This window comes from Trachemys scripta, chromosome 1 (assembly GCF_013100865.1).
Source record: "Trachemys scripta elegans isolate TJP31775 chromosome 1, CAS_Tse_1.0, whole genome shotgun sequence".
NCBI lineage: Eukaryota > Metazoa > Chordata > Testudines > Emydidae > Trachemys > Trachemys scripta.
In genome coordinates, this window is record NC_048298.1 from 11,345,753 (window position 1) to 11,363,647 (window position 17,895).

Below are 17,895 nucleotides of genomic sequence, written 5' to 3' on the forward strand. Positions count from 1 at the left end.
GGGTCGGGAAGGAATTTTCCTCCAGGGCAGATTGGCTGAGCCTCTGGAGGTTTTTCGCCTTCCTCCGCAGCATGGGGCAGGGATCTCTAGCAGGAGGGTTTCTGCCAATTGAAGTCACCTAAAACAGGATTGGGGACTTCAACATCAGAGTCCAGGGAAGGGGTAGGGACGGTTTTATGGCCTGCAACATGCAGGGGGTCAGACCAGATGATCATAATGGTCCCTTCTGACCTTAAAGTCTATGAGTCTAAGTAATGCCAGGCGAATTTGCAAAGGATGGAGATTCATCAAATGCCTCCAAAGTTTTTGAATGCAAGGTTTTCAACCCCATCTTCGACACAATAGTAACATAATTGAATGATAGGTTGTGTAAGTATGATGGAGTAGGAGAAAGTTATGTTTTTTTTTGACAGGCAAGAAACTGAAAGTATCAGTAGCAAAGACTTAAAAAGGCATGCTGGAAATTTAGCAAGCATCCATCCTGAGGATTTAAACTCTGGCAGTTTTGAAAATGAGTTTGAGGTCTTTGCTAGTTTTTGCAAGTAGATCTTTAAAGATGCCTTGGAAACGAAGGCACTCATTTAGCTTCTTACCCACATTCACAAAAGATCTTTAGATGTGACTTTCCTTCACTCAGGGTATGTCTACACTACGAAATTAGGTCGAATTTATAGAAGCCGGTTTTATAGATATCGGTTTTATACAGTCGATTGTGTGTGTCCCCACATAAAATGTTCTAAGTGCATGAAGCAGGCGGACCGCGTCCACAGTACCGAGGCTAGGGTCGACTTCCGGAGCATTGCACTGTGGGTAGCTATCCCACAGTTCCCGCAGTCTCTGCTGCCCATTGGAATTCTGGGTTGAGATCCCAATGCCTGATGATGCAAAACAGTGTCACGGGGGGTTCTGGGTACATGCCGTCAGGCCCCTCCCCCTCCGTCAGAGCAACGGCAAACAATCATTTCGCGCCTTTTTACCTGGGTTACCTGTGCAGACAACATACCACAGCAAGCATGGAGCCCGCTCAGCTCAGCTCAGCTCACCGTCACCATATGTGATCTGGGTGCCGGCAGACGTGGTACTGCATTGCTACACAGCAGCAGCCCCTGGCCTTTTGGCAGTAGATGGTGTATTACGACTGGTATCCGTCGTCGTCGTACTCCCGTTCAATCATAGGCACCTGGGCAGACATGCTTTGTCTCCTGGAGACTCAGTCCTGCCGGCAGTCCTATGAACCGTCTTGACGATGATGGCTAGCAGTCGTAATACAGCATCTTCTGCCAAGCACCCAGAAGATGCCGAGGGCTATCAGTCATGCTGCACCGTCTGCTGCCAGCTTAAGATGTAAAAAATAGATGGACCAGATTTGTTCTGTATTCATTTGCTTCCCCCTCCCTCCGTGAAATCAACGGCCTGCTAAACCCAGGGTTTTGAGTTCAATCTTTGGGGGGTCCATTCTGTGTGACAGTTGTTTGTGTTTCTCCCTGATGCACAGCCACCTTTGTTGATTTTAATTCCCTGTACCTGTACGCCATGTCGTCACTCGCCCCTCCCTCCCTCCGTCAGTTTCGCGCCTTTTTTCAGACCAGACGCCATAGCACTGGGATCATGGAGCCCGCTCAGATCACCGCGGCAATTATGAGCACTATGAACACCACGCGCATTGTCCTGGAGTATATGCAGAGCCAGGACATGCCAAAGCAAAACCAGGACCAGCCGAGGAGGCGATTGCAGCGCGGCGATGAGAGTGATGAGGAAATTGACATGGACACAGCCCTCACACAAGGTTTGGGCCCCAGCAATGTATAAATCATGGTGTTACTAGGGCAGGTTCATGCCATGGAATGCCGATTCTGGGCCCGGGAAACAAGCACAGACTGGTGGGACCGCATCGTGTTGCAGGTCTGGGACTATTCCCAGTGGCTGTGAAACTTTCGCATGCGTAAGGGCACTTTCATGGAACTTTGTGACTTGCTTTCCCCTGCCCTGAAGCGCCAGAATACCAGGATGAGAGCAGCCCTTACAGTTGAGAAGCGAGTGGCGATAGCCCTGTGGAAGCTTGCAACGCCAGACAGCTACCGGTCAGTCGGGAATCAATTTGGAGTGGGCATATCTACTGTGGGGGCTGCTGTGATCCGAGTTGCCAGGGCAATCAAAGACCTGCTGATATCAAGGGTAGTGACTCTGGGAAACATGCAGATCATAGTGGATGGCTTTGCTGCAATGGGATTCCCAAACTGTGGTGGGGCGATAGACGGAACCCATATTCCTATCTTGGCACCGGAGCACCAAGCCACTGAGTACATAAACCGCAAGGGGTACTTTTCAATGCTGCTGCAAGCCCTGGTGGATCACAAGGGACATTTCACCAACATCAACATGGGATGGCTGGGAAAGGTACATGATGCTCGCGTCTTCAGGCACTCTGGTCTGTTTCGAAAGCTGGAGGAAGGGACTTTCTTCCCGGACCAGAAAATAACCATTGGGGATGTTGAAATGCCTATCGTGATCTTTGGGGACCCAGCCTACCCCTTAATGCCATGGCTCATGAAGCCGTACACAGGCAGCCTGGACAGTAGTCAGGACCTGTTCAACTACAGGCTGAGCAAGTGCCGAATGGTGGTGGAATGTGCATTTGGACGTTTAAAAGCGCGCTGGCGCAGCTTACTGACTCGCTCAGACCTCAGCGAAAAGAATATCCCCATTGTTATTGCTGCTTGCTGTGCGCTCCACAATATCTGTGAGAGTAAGGGGGAGACATTTATGGCGGGGTGGGAGGTTGAGGCAAATCGCCTGGCCGCTGATTACGTGCAGCCAGACACCAGGGCGGTTAGAAGAGTACAGCAGGGTGCGGTGCGCATCAGAGAAGCTTTGAAAACGAGTTTTGTGACTGGCCAGGCTATGGTGTGAAACTTGTTTGTTTCTCCTTGATGAACTCTCTGCCCCCCCCCACCCAGTTCACTCAACTTCCCTGTAAACCAACCACCCCACCCTCCCCTCCCCCCTTCGAGCACCACTTGCAGAGGCAATAAAGTCATTGTTACTTCACATTCATGCATTCTTTATTAATTCATCACACAACTAGGGGGATAATTGCCAAGGTAGCCCGAGAGGGGTGGGGGAGGAGGGAAGGAAAAGGACACACTGCAGTTTAAAACTTTAAAACTTTAACACTTATTGAAGGCCAGCCTTCCGATGCTCGGCCAATCATCTGGAGTGGAGTGACTGGGTAGCCGGAGGCCCACCCACCGTGTTTTTGGGCATCTGGGTGAGGAGGCAATAGGACTTGGGGAGGAGGGCTGTTGGTTACACAGGGACTGTAGCGGCGGTCTCTGCTCCTGCTGCCTTTCCTGCAGCTCAACCATATGCTGGAGCATATCAGTTTGATGCTCCAGCAGCCGGAGCATTGACTCTTGCCTTCTGTCTGCAAGCTGACGCCACCTATCATCTTCAGCCTGCCACTTACTCTGTTCATCCCGCGATTCAGCCCGCCACCTCTCCTCTCGTTCATATTGTGCTTTTCTGTAGTCTGACATTGACTGCCTCCACGCATTTTGCTGTGCTCTTTCACTGTGGGAGGACATCTGGAGCTCCGTGAACATATCATCCTGAGTCCGCCGTTTTCTCCTTCTAATCTTTGTTAGCCTCTGCGAAGGAGAAACATTTGCAGCTGGTGGAGGAGAAGGGAGAGGTGCTTAAAAAAGACACATTTTAGAGAACAATGGGTACACTCTCTCACGTTAAATTTTGCTGTTCACATTACACAGCACATGTGCTTTTGTTACAAGGTTGCATTTTTCCTCTTATATTGAGGGCCTGCCGGTTTGGTGTGAGAGATCACTCACGCGGTGCCAGGCAACAGAATTCGGCATGCAGGCAGCCATGGTAAGCCACAGTCTTTTGGCTTTTTTAACCCTCATAACATGTGGGAATGGCTTCAAACAGTAGCGCCCTCATTTCCCATACCAAGGAGCCGTTGGGTTGGCCATTTAAAATGGGTTTGCAATGTAAAAGGAGGGGCTGGGGTTTCTGGGTTAACATGCAGCACAAACCCAACTATGCCCTCGCCCACACACACACCCAATTCTCTGGGATGATCCCTTCACACACCCCCGCCCCCCCACCGCCTGGCTAACATTTCTGTTCAGCCGAGCAGGAATGGGCCTGTGACGTTGTGCAGTCTATATGGTTTTATAAAAACTTGATAATAAGTCAATATAATGTAACTGAGCTGGTTTTAGAGAAAATACGGTAATAAGTGAATGTAACGTAACTGGGATATGCTTCATGCAAAAGGTCTCTTGTAAGGTATCATCACAAAGCTTATAATCTACTGAGTATGATCATCTGATTTGTATAAATGTACCACTCTTGTATCTAAAATTAGAAATATAAAATGTAACTCTGAGGGCCTATTGTAATTGTGTAAAGTGTGGACCATTAATGATGGTTTGGAATCTTGATGACTCCCATTGTCTGCAGATGGCTGTATTTACCTGTGAGTCTTCCTGTATATGTGTGTGCTGGCAAGTGAGTAATGAAGTCTTGCAGTGACATGTGATCATGTCACCTGAACTGGAATCCATCTTTAACCTGGTGCTTTTCCAGTGAGGGGGGGTGGAAACCCAGAGAGACAAAGAGTTCCCGCCTTATAGAAAAGATATATAAAGGGGGGAAGAGAAGAGAGAGGGAGAGGAGCCATCATGAAGAATCCCCTAGCTACCACCTGAGCTGCAACAAGAGCTGTACCAGGGGAAAGAATTGTGCCCAGGCCTGGAAGGTGTCCAGTCTGAGAAAAACTTACTGAAACATCTCTGAGGGTGAGATTATCTGTATTTAGTTTGATTAGGCATAGATCTGCGCATTTTATTTTATTTTGCTTGGTGACTTACTTTGTTCTGTCTGTTACTACTTTGAACCACTTAAATCCTACTGTCTGTATTTAATAAAATCACTTTTTATTTAGTAATTTACTCAGAGTATGTATTAATACCTGGGGGAGCAAATAACTGTGCATATCTCTCTATCAGTGTTATAGAGGGCGAACAATTTATGAGTTTGCCCTGCATAAGCTTTATGCAGGGTAAAACGGATTTATCTGGGTTTAGACCCCATTGGGAGTTGGGCATCTGAGTGCTAAAGACAAGCACGCTACTGCGAGCTGTTTTCAGGTAAACTTGCAGCTTTGGGACAAGTGATTCAGACCCTGGGTCTGTGTCTGGAGCCAGACGGGAGTGTCTGGCTCAGCAAGACAGGGTGCTGGAGTCCTGAGCTGGCAGGGAAAACAGAAGCAGGGGTAGTCTTTGCACATCGGGTGGCAGCTCCCAAGGGGGTTTCTGTGATCCAACCCATCACAGGGCCCCTCTGAATGCCCCCTTAATAAAATCACCCCATTTCAACCAGGTGACCATGAATGATATCACTCTCCTGAAGGTAACAAAGGGAGATAAGGAATGGATGTTGTTTGCATGCCAGCAAACACCGGGACCATACGCTGCCATGCTTTGTTATGCAATGATTCCAGACTACGTGCTACTGGCCTGGTGTGGTAAAGTGTCCTACCATGGCGGACGGGATAAGGCAGCCCTCCCCAGAAACCTTTTCCAAAGGCTTTGGGAGTACATAAAGGAGAGCTTTCTGGAGATGTCCCTGGAGGATTTCCGCTCCATCCCCATACACGTTAACAGACTTTTCCAGTAGCTGTACTGGCCGCGATTGCCAGGGCAAATTAATCATTAATCATTAAACACGCTTGCTTTTAAACCATGTGTGATATTTACAAAGGTACACTCACCAGAGGTCCCTTGTGTGCCCTCAGGGTCTGGGAGCACGCCTTGGGTGAGTTCGGGGGTTACTGGTTCCACGTCCAGGGTGATAAACATATCCTGGCTGTTGGGGAAACTGGTTTCTCAACTTCCTTGCTGTGAGCTATCTTCATTGTCTTCATCATCATCATCATCTTCCGTGTACCCCGAACCCGCTTCCCTGTTGCGTGTTTCTCCATTGATGGAATCAAAGCACATGGTTGGGGTAGTGGTGGCTGCACCCCCTAGAATGGCATGAAGCTCCGCGTAGAAGCGGCATGTTTGCAGCTCTGCCCCAGACCTTCCGTTTGCTTCTCTGGCTTTGTGGTAGGCTTGCCTTAGCTCCTTAATTTTCACGTGGGCACTGCTGTGCGTCCCTGTTATGGCCTCTGTCCTTCATGGCCTTTGAGACCTTTTCTAATATTTTGCCATTTCGTTTACTGCTACGGAGTTCAGCTAGCACTGATTCGTCTCCCCATATGGCGAGCAGATCCCGTACCTCCTGTTCTGTCCATGCTGGAGCTCTTTTGCGATCCTGGGATTCCATCATGGTTACCTGTGCTGATGAGCTCTGCGTGGTCACCTGTGCTCTCCATGCTGGGCAAACAGGAAATGAAATTCAAAAGTTCGCAGGGCTTTTCCTGTCTACCTGGTCAGTGCATCTGAGTTGAGTGTGCTGTCCAGAGCGGTCACAATGAAGCACTGTGGAGGCTCCCGGAGGCCAATAACGTCGAATTCCGTCCACACTACCCCAAATCCGACCCGCAAAGGCCGATTTTAGTGCTAATCCCCTCGTCGGAGGTGGAGTAAAGAAACCGGTTTAAAGGGCCCTTTAAGTCGAAAGAAAGAAAGAGCTTTGTTGTGTGGACATGTCCAGGCTTAATTCGATTTAACCCTGCTAAAGTCGACCTAAACTCGTAGTGTAGACCAGGCCTCAGAAACAGCATGGCACATTTTTTTCTGTCTCCTGTAACCTTGGCTGCTAATGAAAGTTTCAGCAAGCTAAAATTCATCAAGACCTATCTAAGAATGTCCACAGGGCAGGAAAGGTTAAGCAATCTGGCAGATTTCTACAGAGAACTCAGAAGCAAGGTGGATAGTCTGGGATGAGCTAATTAATGAGATTTCTTCAAAGAAGGCCAGGAAGGTCCCTTTGTAAAAATACTTGGTAGTGATGCCGTTTGTTTGTTTGTTTTTGACCAGGGTGGGGAGGGCCCTGGATTTGAGTCATCCAACTGGGCCTAGAACACTCTTGCATGGCATTGAGGGCGGGGGGGTGGGGACACTGACCAAAACCCCAAAGACTTCCAAGAGTAATAAGGTCTTTGAAGGAGGGAATTGCCCGCAGGATTTTGTTGTTTCCCCCTAAATCTGTACATCTCTTAAGCTTCCTAAGAAAGAGACAAGGTGCGTGATGTAATATCTTTTATTGGACCAACTTCTGTTTGTGAGAGAGACAAGCTGTTTCACTAAGAGAAGTTGGTCCAATAAAAGATATTACCTCACCCACCTTGTCTCTCTCATATCCTGGGGCCAACATGGCTACAACAACACTGCAAACATGGTTCCAGTATGTGTTGAGTATACACAACTACTGCCTGCTCCTGAGCGAGTTAAACGGAATACCAGAAGCTTCACACCTGGTGGGTGGAGTTCTGGGAGAGGGTGGTGTTTAAGTACCAGGGAGATTGAAGGGTCAGTGCTATGCCCAGAAGAGATAGTGGCTGGACAATGGGTTCCAATACTCGGAGTGGGGGTGCCAGATAGTGGGTCAGCACCCTGAGAGTGTATCTAGGGACCCCAAGATTGGGGCAGTGGCTGGACTCCGTTGAAGCTCCAGAAGCTTAACAAACCCGAGGGTATCCAGGAGAGAGAGGCTTGGATTCCCTTCACAGCAGTCCTAGGAGGTGGCCAGGAGGAGACGCTCACTAGGATCTGTGAGCTTTGGGTACGTCTACACTACCCGCTGGATTGGTGGGTAGTGATTGATCTATCGGGGATCGATTTATCGCGTCTACATGATAAATCGATCCCCAATAGATCGAGCACTCTCCCGTCGACTGCTGAACTTCAGCAGTGCGAGAGGCGGAAGCAAAGTTGACGGGGGAGCTGCGGCTGTCGATCCAGCGCCACGAGGATGCGAAGTAAGTAATTTTAATTCGATCTAAGATGCGTCGACTTCAACTACGCTATTCTCATAGCTGAAGTTGCATATTTTAGATCGATTTCCCCCCTCCCCGCAGTGTAGACCAGGCCTCAGATAAAGAGTGGGATTTTCAAAAATGCCCAGAGGCCTAACTTCTATTAATTCCAATGTCAGTTAGGTGCCTAGGCACTTTTGAAAATCACACTAGGTGCCCGTCTATCTTTAGATGCTGCAATATCTCTGAAAATCTTGCCTTTAGAACTTATCAGTGTTAAAAAGAAAGCCACGGAGACGTATATGTTTAATGAAAACAGTCACAGTAGATGAACAGGAGGAAAAAAATGGAAGGGATATAAAATCTCATGGGCATGTGCCAAACTCTGAGGGGGCAAAAAAGAATCTTCCCGTATGGACAGGTTAGTTACCCACCTTAAGGTTCCTTGCACCTTCCTCTGAAGCATCTGGTGTGGGCTGTTGTCCGAGACAGGATGCTGGAAGAGATGCACCAGTGGTCTTAACCAGTAATGCAACTCCTATGTTTCTTTATAGCCTATTCTGGGCATCTTTTTTATTACCCTTCTCACCTTTGGCCTAGCTACCTGCATCTGCTTCCTCTTCCCCAAAAGCAGAGCTTTCCTCATGTTCTGTGCTGTTCAGTCAGCACTTTTGCCCCATTCTTAGAAGCAGTTGATTCCAAAGGAGAGTTGTATTTAAATAAAAAGAAATACAGAGAAGAAACAAATAAAAATCAAAGCACTGGACTATGATCTTGGCTAGTTGCAGCCTAGAAGGGTCACTACAGTGGGCTATGAGACGTAATTACACAGATGGTAGTTGTAGCCTAACAAGTTGGTGGCAGTTCTTATTTCATAGCCTGTAGTCTGTTGTGGTCAGTAGGCTCTCAAAGGTCTAGGTAAAAAGAAGAACAGGAGTACTTGTGGCACCTTAGAGACTAACAAATTTATTAGAGCATAAGCTTTTGTGGACTACAGCCCACTTCTTCGGCTGCATATAGAATGGAACATATATTGAGGAGATGAAAATGAAAGGTCTAGGTACTGTGTTTTCCTAGTTTGCCCTTTTCTTTTCTGTCTCATGTGGTTAGAGTGGGCTGAAATTTTTCCACAAAACATTTTTGGTGGAAGACATGCCAATTAGTCAAAATTGAAACTATTTGCAAAACAGGGTTGGCTTCAGCAAAACTCCCAACTCGAAAAAATGTTGGGGGAAAAAGTTTGAAATTTTCGACATTTTCTAAATGAAAAATTCTGTCTGTCCGCTTTGAAATACTGTGTTTCAAAATGTAAGGCCTGGTCTACACTAGGGCGAGTTAAGTTGGTCTAAGTTACACAACTTCAGCTACGAAAATAGCGTAGCTGAAGTCGACGTACTTAATGCTACTTACCGCAGTGCCTTCACTGCCGTAGGTCGACTGCTGACGCTCCCCCATCGACTCCGCCTACGCTTCTCGCTCTGGTGGAGTACCGGAGTCAACTGGAGAGTGCTCAGTGGTCGATTTATTGCGTCTTCACTAGATGTGATAAATCGACCCCTGCTGGATCGATCGCTCTGGAGATAAGTGTAGACATGCCCTAAGCCAGTTAAATTAAAAATAAGGTAAGGGAAAGGGAGAGAAAAAAAGGTTGAAATTGAAATGAAATGTTTTAGTTGAGCCAAACTGAAAAAAAATGTCAGTTTTTCCATTTGCCAATATTATAGAGATTTCAACTTTTCATCCTATTTGAGATGAAAAAAGAGCTGAAGATCAGGAAATTGTTTCCTCCTCAGTTCTACTCTTTCTCAACCTTCAAAGTCTGTGTTTCTCTCCCAGCATGCATGCAGGACACTTTTTGCAGAAGGAGCTCCATTGTTCTCATGAAAATCAGGTGTCAGACTTTTCGTTAAACATGACTTCCTCCTCAGCACAAAAATGCACTTCCAGCAATACATCAGTACCTTGTGTGGGTTAACTCACAAAATAATTCAGTGAGGTAAACCTCCCTTGATACGCAAGGCCAGACCTTAAACCAGCTCCCAAAGGGCTGATGAGGACTCCCTGTGCTGGCATAAAGTTGCCATCCCCTACTGGACCCTTCCTGTGCAGGGGGCGTGTCGAGTCCAGTTGTAGGTGGGAAGGAAAGTAACAGGAACTGGAGGTGCTTGTCAGAGGCAGGAAGACACAGAGCCAGAGTATGATACACTCCACTCCACCATTCCTCAGCTGTAAGAATAGTCTCTAGGGGACTTTTTTTTAGCTCATGCAAGTTAAGGCAGGCGTTTGGCTGCTTTGACTTGCGCCTAGAGCTGGTTCAGTCGCCTGGTCGGCACATGATTGGGGGAGGTGTAAAGATGGCTTTGGCTAAGGATTGTACTCACATCCTTGCCATAAGAACAGTGGGGGCAATAGAACTGCGGGTGGGATTTAATACCACATAAAGGGGGTGGCTGGACAAGGTGGGGGCCTGGCAAGGGTCTCATCCTCTGGGCATCAGCTGATAGCTTGCACTGCATGACCCTGGGCTGGCTGTGCCTGCTGGATGATTCTTCTGGCCCCCGAACATGCACGGAGGATGCCATTTTGTAGAACCAAATGGCGTCCGCCACGCAATGTGACCTTGCATGCCCTGTCACATCGTTGAAAAGGATGCCATTTTGCAAGTGTAGAATTGAATGCATGACTAAAAAATGTCACGGCACGACACTGCCAAATAAATCCATTCCAATCAACAGGAGTATGTGTAGTAAGGTTCTATCCAATGTGAGAAAGGACAACACAACTGGGCCATTAAAAATGGCTTGGATTTAATAAGACAGTTATTGTATGTGACTTTCCTTTGAATGACTACAAACATAAATGCTGAGGTTTACCAGCGTTGAAATAAAATGAGTGCATAACGCAGAGGTGTCAAACCTCAACCAACATTATTCTCAGTATTGAACAGGAGCACAGTCAAATGACAGAAGGGCCAAAAGTACTATTACCCCTTGGAAGAATTCTTGGAAGATACTTAATTGACAAGCCAATGTCACACTTGTACAACAGATTTCCTTCATGTTTCTTCCTCTCCCCCACTCCCCACACCCTTTCTTCTTTCTTTGATTCTTTATGGAGTTGGAAGGTTGGAAGGGATGGGGGAAGGATATGAAGGCACATTATAGATGATCAAGTCTGTTAAATATAACTTCGTTCTCTGGTCACTTCTACTTATCTAGGTACTTATATGGCCCTCATCACCATGCTATCTGAGCAACTCACCATTGTTAATACTATCCCCATTTTACAGATAGGAAACTGAGGCATTAAGGGCTACATCCACAAAGGGAGCGAGGCATCTAAGACCAAAATTTAGATTCCCCAAACCTGTGTTCAGCTGCTGCCTAACCCTGTAGGTGCTTCAACCCTCCTTGGTGCCTAAGACCCCTAGGTATCTACATTTCTGCTGGCATGTGTGCAAACAGCCACCTATGTCCTGAGCTCATGCCTCAGTCTCAGTGGGATTCTCAAATGAGGTGTTCTCCCCACCTTTTTCATCTATGGGCCCAATCCAGTAGGCGTACTCTGAGTTTGCCTAAACCTGAATGAAACAGCCAGAGGACGAGGTGCTCCTCCCCTCCTCTGCTGTAACCTTTAGCCTAGTGGTTCTGGTACTCATCCAGGATGCGGTTCAATACCTCTCCTCTGCCATTTAAACCTGGGTCCCCCAAGTGCCCTAACCACTGGGCCACAGGGTATTTTGTGATGGGTTGCTGTCAGTCTCCCCTGGTGGCACTGTTCACCAATAATTAAATAGGCATTGGAGCAGGGAGACCGGCACCCAGCTCTCCCAACTTTCAGGTTAGCATCCTGACCACTGGGCTAAAAGTTGTAAGTGGGGGAAGGGGCTCCACCACCCGCAACCATGGTGCTTTGCACGAGAAAGTCCTTAGGCCCCTGACTCCAGGAGAGGGTTCTGGGCAGGAGTGGCAGAAGGTCCCTAAAACTGTGTGTGTGGGGGGCACTGGTGCCCAAACCGTGCCCCTTCCCCCTGAGCCCCTGCCCCCATGTTGCCCCTCCCTGCCGAGGCCCCGCTCCTGCACCACCTCTTCCCCCCAAGACCCTGCCCCTTTTCCCCCATCACTCGCCCTTACGGCTGGTAAAAAGTGGGAGGGCCATGGCCCCATGCCCCGCCACCCCCCTGTTCCGGTGCCCCTGAGTATAGACCTGCCCTTTAGTCAACAGACCGGTTCCTATTGAATGAGCTTTGGGTCAGGCTCTATGTGCTGGTTGGCAGAAGTGGGTTTTATAGATTGTGTAAAAGTGGAGAGGGTAGGGGCACTATGGAGCAGTTTGTTCATTCGCTAGACCCAGAACGGGGAATTATATCGGTAGGGTCAGATCATCGGTGGATGTAAATTGATGGAACTCCATTGAAATCAACGGTGCTATGCCCAGTCATAACCGCTGAGGAGCTGACCCTTAGTTTAGGTCGATACTGGAAGTGTGTTATTAATGATTTATTGAACTCTGACAGTCTTCCCTGCGATAATCCAGTGCATTAGGTGCTGTCGCTTACCCCGATGGACAGATATGTGAAGACAGATATAACCCAGTGTATGCTACAGACCCCTCTCTGTGCCCAATCCAGAGATGGTAGGAATCTGGTTCAGTTCCAGGTACGGAGCTTTCGCAGCTCATGTTAATAGCTTTGGAGGTCCCTGTTTCAATCCCTGGTGTGTTGGCCAAGATGGCACCTTGTTACACACACACATTGCCAAGTTTTGGCCAAGCATGCTTCAAGAGCTAAACTTTGCAGCTCAGGCCCATCTCTAAGCTACGTGGTCCCTCTCCCAAGCAGATTTCAATCTAAACATCCACACGACTCCGTACAGATGCACGACATACCAGGTGGACAGATGAAGGTCCAAGTTCAGGCCGGTGTGAAGTTTGTTGTAGTGGATTTTGCCGTCATTATTATTGCTCTGATTTTAAATGTCACTTGTTTTCATGGGGGGAAGCAGACCTGGATGGCTTTGAGGAAGAACTGATGAACCATTTGACTGATTCTTGGAGGAGAGTGACAGAGAGAGGACCAGCTGTGAAAGGGTTAAAGGAGTGAGTTCCCCCCACCCCACTGCCAAGTGACTTTAATGTTGGTGAAAAGTGCTAGAATGAAATCCCTGGAAACTGACGTCCTCTCTTTGGGTCAAATCCCGATCCCATTGGAGTCTGTGACAAACTCTGGCGGACATCGATGGGATTAAGTTTTGGTCATTTCGGCACAAACAGGACCGGTGTGGAAATGCAACAGCATAATCATTCCTACACTGCTCCACTGGTCTGCATCACGTCTGACTAGGCCGGATCACGTCCAGGGATGTTCACTTTCCATGCAAAGTTTCAGTCCTTGGCCCATTTGCGGAGTAAGTGCACCACTTGCAGCACTGTAGGTGCTTTTTAACGATACAAACATCTGCCCACTAGGAAGTGTGCTGAGACCACCAAATGAACTTTGTCTCCCCTACTGATCTGCTGTCAGATGCAGGGTTCTTAACTCCCCAGGCTGAGCGCTCTGAAATATGATGGTATTTTTGCAGTTGAACCCTCCCCCGACAGGCATGCTCTGCATTTACTGTCCTCTCTTGTCCCTCAGAGGGCATAGCTGCTGCATAACGCCACAGGGAAGAGAACAGGAATGACTGACAACAGATTTAGTAGATACGGTGCTTTTAAGGTACAGGCCAGAGGAGGCTGCAGGAAACCTGCCTCCAGGAGGTAAGTGGCAGCTTAAGTGACAGGAAGGGTGGGAGGAGCAAAGCCAGCTAAAGCCAGGTTAAGCCAGCTCTTCTATACTTAGTTCACAGCATTTAAAGTTTCAACCCTGCTGCCCCTGGCTAATCTATCATCTCACTTGGCATGCAACTATTTCTTTTATAGTTGGGTAATATTATGTTAGAGTACAGCATATGTAGAAGCACATACACACACATTCGATAGCTAGACTGTAAGTTCTTCAGGGTGAGTACCTTATCTTGGATTGGGCCTTGATCCTGCAAATGTTTACATCCATAAGCATGTGAGTAATCCCACTGACTTCATCGGGGCCACTCATGACCTTAATATTCAGCACATGCCTAGGGTTTTGCAGGTTGGGCCCTTTGGGCCCCATAACTGACATTAATGGAAAGTCTCCCAATCGCTTTCGTGGGCTTTGGCTCAGGCACTGGGTTTGTAAAGTGCCATGCACTCCTATGGCACAGTAGATATAATAAACAATAATAACAATAACTACATGCACAGGGAGATTTTCATTATGCCATGTGCCCATTTGCAAACATAGAAAGTACTCACGAATGTCAATTGCATATTTAATGCGTGCACAGAGGTTTGAAAAATCTGCCCCTGTGGTGGACTTCATCTGGGCTTATTTATTCCTCTGTAGGTTTGTCCAAATATATATATATATATATCTGCGCTAGGAAGTCATATATAAGTTTGGAAATATGCACTGGGTTGTACACACGCCAACTTTCTGCAAGGATTTCAGGCAGTGGTGAAGGTAAGTTGAGTGAAAATGTTTCTGTGAACGTTCAAAGCAGGGAAAGTTTGAATCTTGTACAATACAATTAAAATGTGTATTTCAGTGATAACTGAATCAGACATAAACACAAAGAAAATACGAGAGAAGAAAGAACTAAAAAATTACGCACTGTCGACATGCTCTGAATTAATTTGCTAGGTAGAAACCACGATGTCGACGGAGATATTGTATCTGGAGCTAGCTCTACAGCGAGCAGAATAACCTCTAATACTGTGTTGATACGAAGGACTTTGACACAGTTTGAAAGCAAGAGTGATACATTAGAGTATAAACATAACAGTTTGCATTAGGGTCCAATGGAAATAATTTATGCTGCAGGCTTTTTTGTTCTAGTGATGATTATTTTATGAGGAATAGGTTTTGATTTCTCAACTTAGACGTGCTGCCCACAAACAGCACTTTCTGGGGATTAGCGATTGATCTTTTCGTTTCTCAGCTTCCTTGCTTTCTTTTATATCTTCTGCTTCCCATTTTTTTGTGTGTGCTCTGTAACCAAATGCAGAAAGACTTCTGCTAAAGCAATAAGCCACCAGATACATTTCTTCCCCCACCTACTCTTTTCTTAGGCTGGCTGTGATCGGAAGACCAAGGAAAACAGAAACAAAGTTTGGCATTCTCTCCTGTTTTCCCACTGGAATGATCAGGGATTTTCCCCTATTGGGTGTGTTCAGACCACAGAAATACAGGGTCAGATCCTGAAGAATATTACTCTGGAAAAACTCCCATTGACTTTAACCGGTATTTTGCAAAGGTAAGGATTTGGGCCTCAGTCAGGAAAGCACTTAAGCATGTGCCCAATGCTGACTAAGGATATGCCACAGGGCAAGATTCCCTGGATATGTCCCTGGATTCTTACTGCAAACAGACCTCAAACACTCCAGTGGCAAGTTCAACTCCAAGAGCATCTTGATGCAGTTGCACTGCTGCAGTGTTTTAAGTGTAGGCTTGCCCATAGTCTACTCACACTGTCACAGGATACTTTCCTGAGCCGGGCTTTGGCCCTTAGTGAATATTATACAACAGGCATAGCCAACAGATAGCCCCTGGGACAAATGGGAGCTGTGGAGCTGTATATCGAGATGCAGCTCCATGAAGACTGAAGATCTCAGCGTGTATTGCTCCATCTTGATCTGAGCAGCTGAGCTGAGACAGAGCATTTCCTAGTGGGAACATCAATCTCCCCATGATGTCAAAGTGCAGGCCAGCTGCAAGATGCTCCATTTGTTTCCAATTTAAGGATCCAGGAGGCTCCTGACAAGTGACCAATGGTTCTTTTAATTGGGCAGAATTTGGATGCTCCGATGTCCCACAACCAGCGAGTAACCAGTCAGTCAGCAGTGAGCTGTGATTACCGCTCTTGACTGCCTAATAGTGATTCACACACTATTATTTTTGTTGCTTCAACTCTCCCACCCCAACTCACATGGTCTATCTTGTCTTTTGGACTGTAATCTCTTTGGGGCTGGGACTATCATTAATGGGATTTGTACAGTGCTGAACACAGTGGAGTTCCGAGCTGGTTGACCTCTAGGAGCTATCACAATATCACTATTAGAATATTACAATCATCTGGAAAGGGTTTTTTTTACCTTTATTACTAGAGCTGGTCAAATACTGCAAAACAGTGCTCATGAACATCTTGAATAGCTATTTGGTTCTATCACATTCACAGGACTTATTGTTCAATATGCGTAAAGAGGCTCTTGTTAACACAGATGTTTGGGGATTGGCTATTCCATATCTGAGTGCTCAGATCTGCACACGAACGAGCGGATTCATGCATGAACAAGAACATTTGCCATTCATTATTTGTTATTCATCACTCATCATTTGTTATTGATCATTCTCTTTTTAAAAATGGCTAGTCATCCAATCAGAGGGCAGAAAAAATACCAACTGACTTAGGCTAGGTCTACACTAGAAGAGGTTTGCGGATATAGTTAAACTGGTACACCTATATCCGTGCACCGCTTAGTGTGGGCAGATCTTAGGTCTGGTCTACACTGGGGGGGAGGGGATCGATCTAAGATACGCAACTTCAGCTACGAGAATAGCGTAGCTGAAGTTGACGTATCTTAGATCGACTTACTTCACGTCCTCGCGGCGCGGGATTGACGGCCGCCGCTTCCCTGTCAACTCCGCTTCCGCCTCTCGCCCTGGTGGAGTTTCAGAGTCGATGGGGAGCGCGTTCGGGGATCGATGTATCGCATCTAGACGAGACGCGATACATCGATCCCCGATAGATCAATCACTACCTGCCGATCCAGCAGGTAGTGTAGACATACCCTTAGAAGTGCTTTTGCTGATATACTGATTTATCAAGGAAAATAAACTGTGGTGGCAAAAGCACTTTTATGCCAGGGTAACCGTGTCTACACTAAGGTTTTTGGCAGTATAGAAATATCATAGACAATTGCACCTCTAACCAATTGCACCTTTATTTGCAACAGTTTCTAGTATACACTTGGCCTTAGATAACCAATCACTCACCATGAAGAGCAAATAGTCCAAGTGAACAGGCCACAAACAACCAGCAGGTTGAAATTTCTTCACATAAACTATAGGGCAAACACTTGTGTGACTACTGGGTACATTTGCAGAAATCAGGACTGATTATAGAAAATAGTTGATGGAAAATTGAGTAATATTATAATTAGTAGTATCTGAATAGATTTCAATTTAAAAAATGTCTATCCAAGGCGCTAAGTGCCTTAACACATCATTAACAATACAGTAAAGTGACATGACTATTATTGGTTTATTTACGGTAGCGCCTAGAGCTCCCAAATGAGATCTTCTTTATTGCTGTACATACATGCAATGCCCCAGCTGTATTTTTTTACCTAGTCTCCCACGTAGTTCGAAGCCAATCTTGCTTGTTGAATTTCAGCTGTGAGACAATTCGCTGCTAAGCGTCAGTGACCTCTGCCCCCTGTAGTTCAGTGATAGTCCTGTCATACTGTTTATTGTTGCCCATACCTTCACGACAGCCCGGCATCCTTTGCATTCTGGAAGGGTATTTTTCGTTCCGAACGTATATTTCATGGAAACATATGAAGAAACATGTGGAAGCACCTGTGTGTCAGGAGAGTCATAGTTTTTGAAGTTTCAGACAATGAATGCTTGGAATGAATGTCTTGGTGCTTTACCCGCCTTCGAGATGACTCAGAAAAGAAACTCAGAAAGATTCATAGTTTCCAAGGCCCAAAGGGACCCATGTAATCATCTAGTCTGATCTCCTGGATAACACAGGCCATAAGACTTCCCTGATATAATTCTTGTCTGTACTAGAGCAGCGGTTCTCAAAATGGAATCTTCAGATGACTGGACTCCATCCCGTGACAAAGGTCCAGAACATGCCAGAATC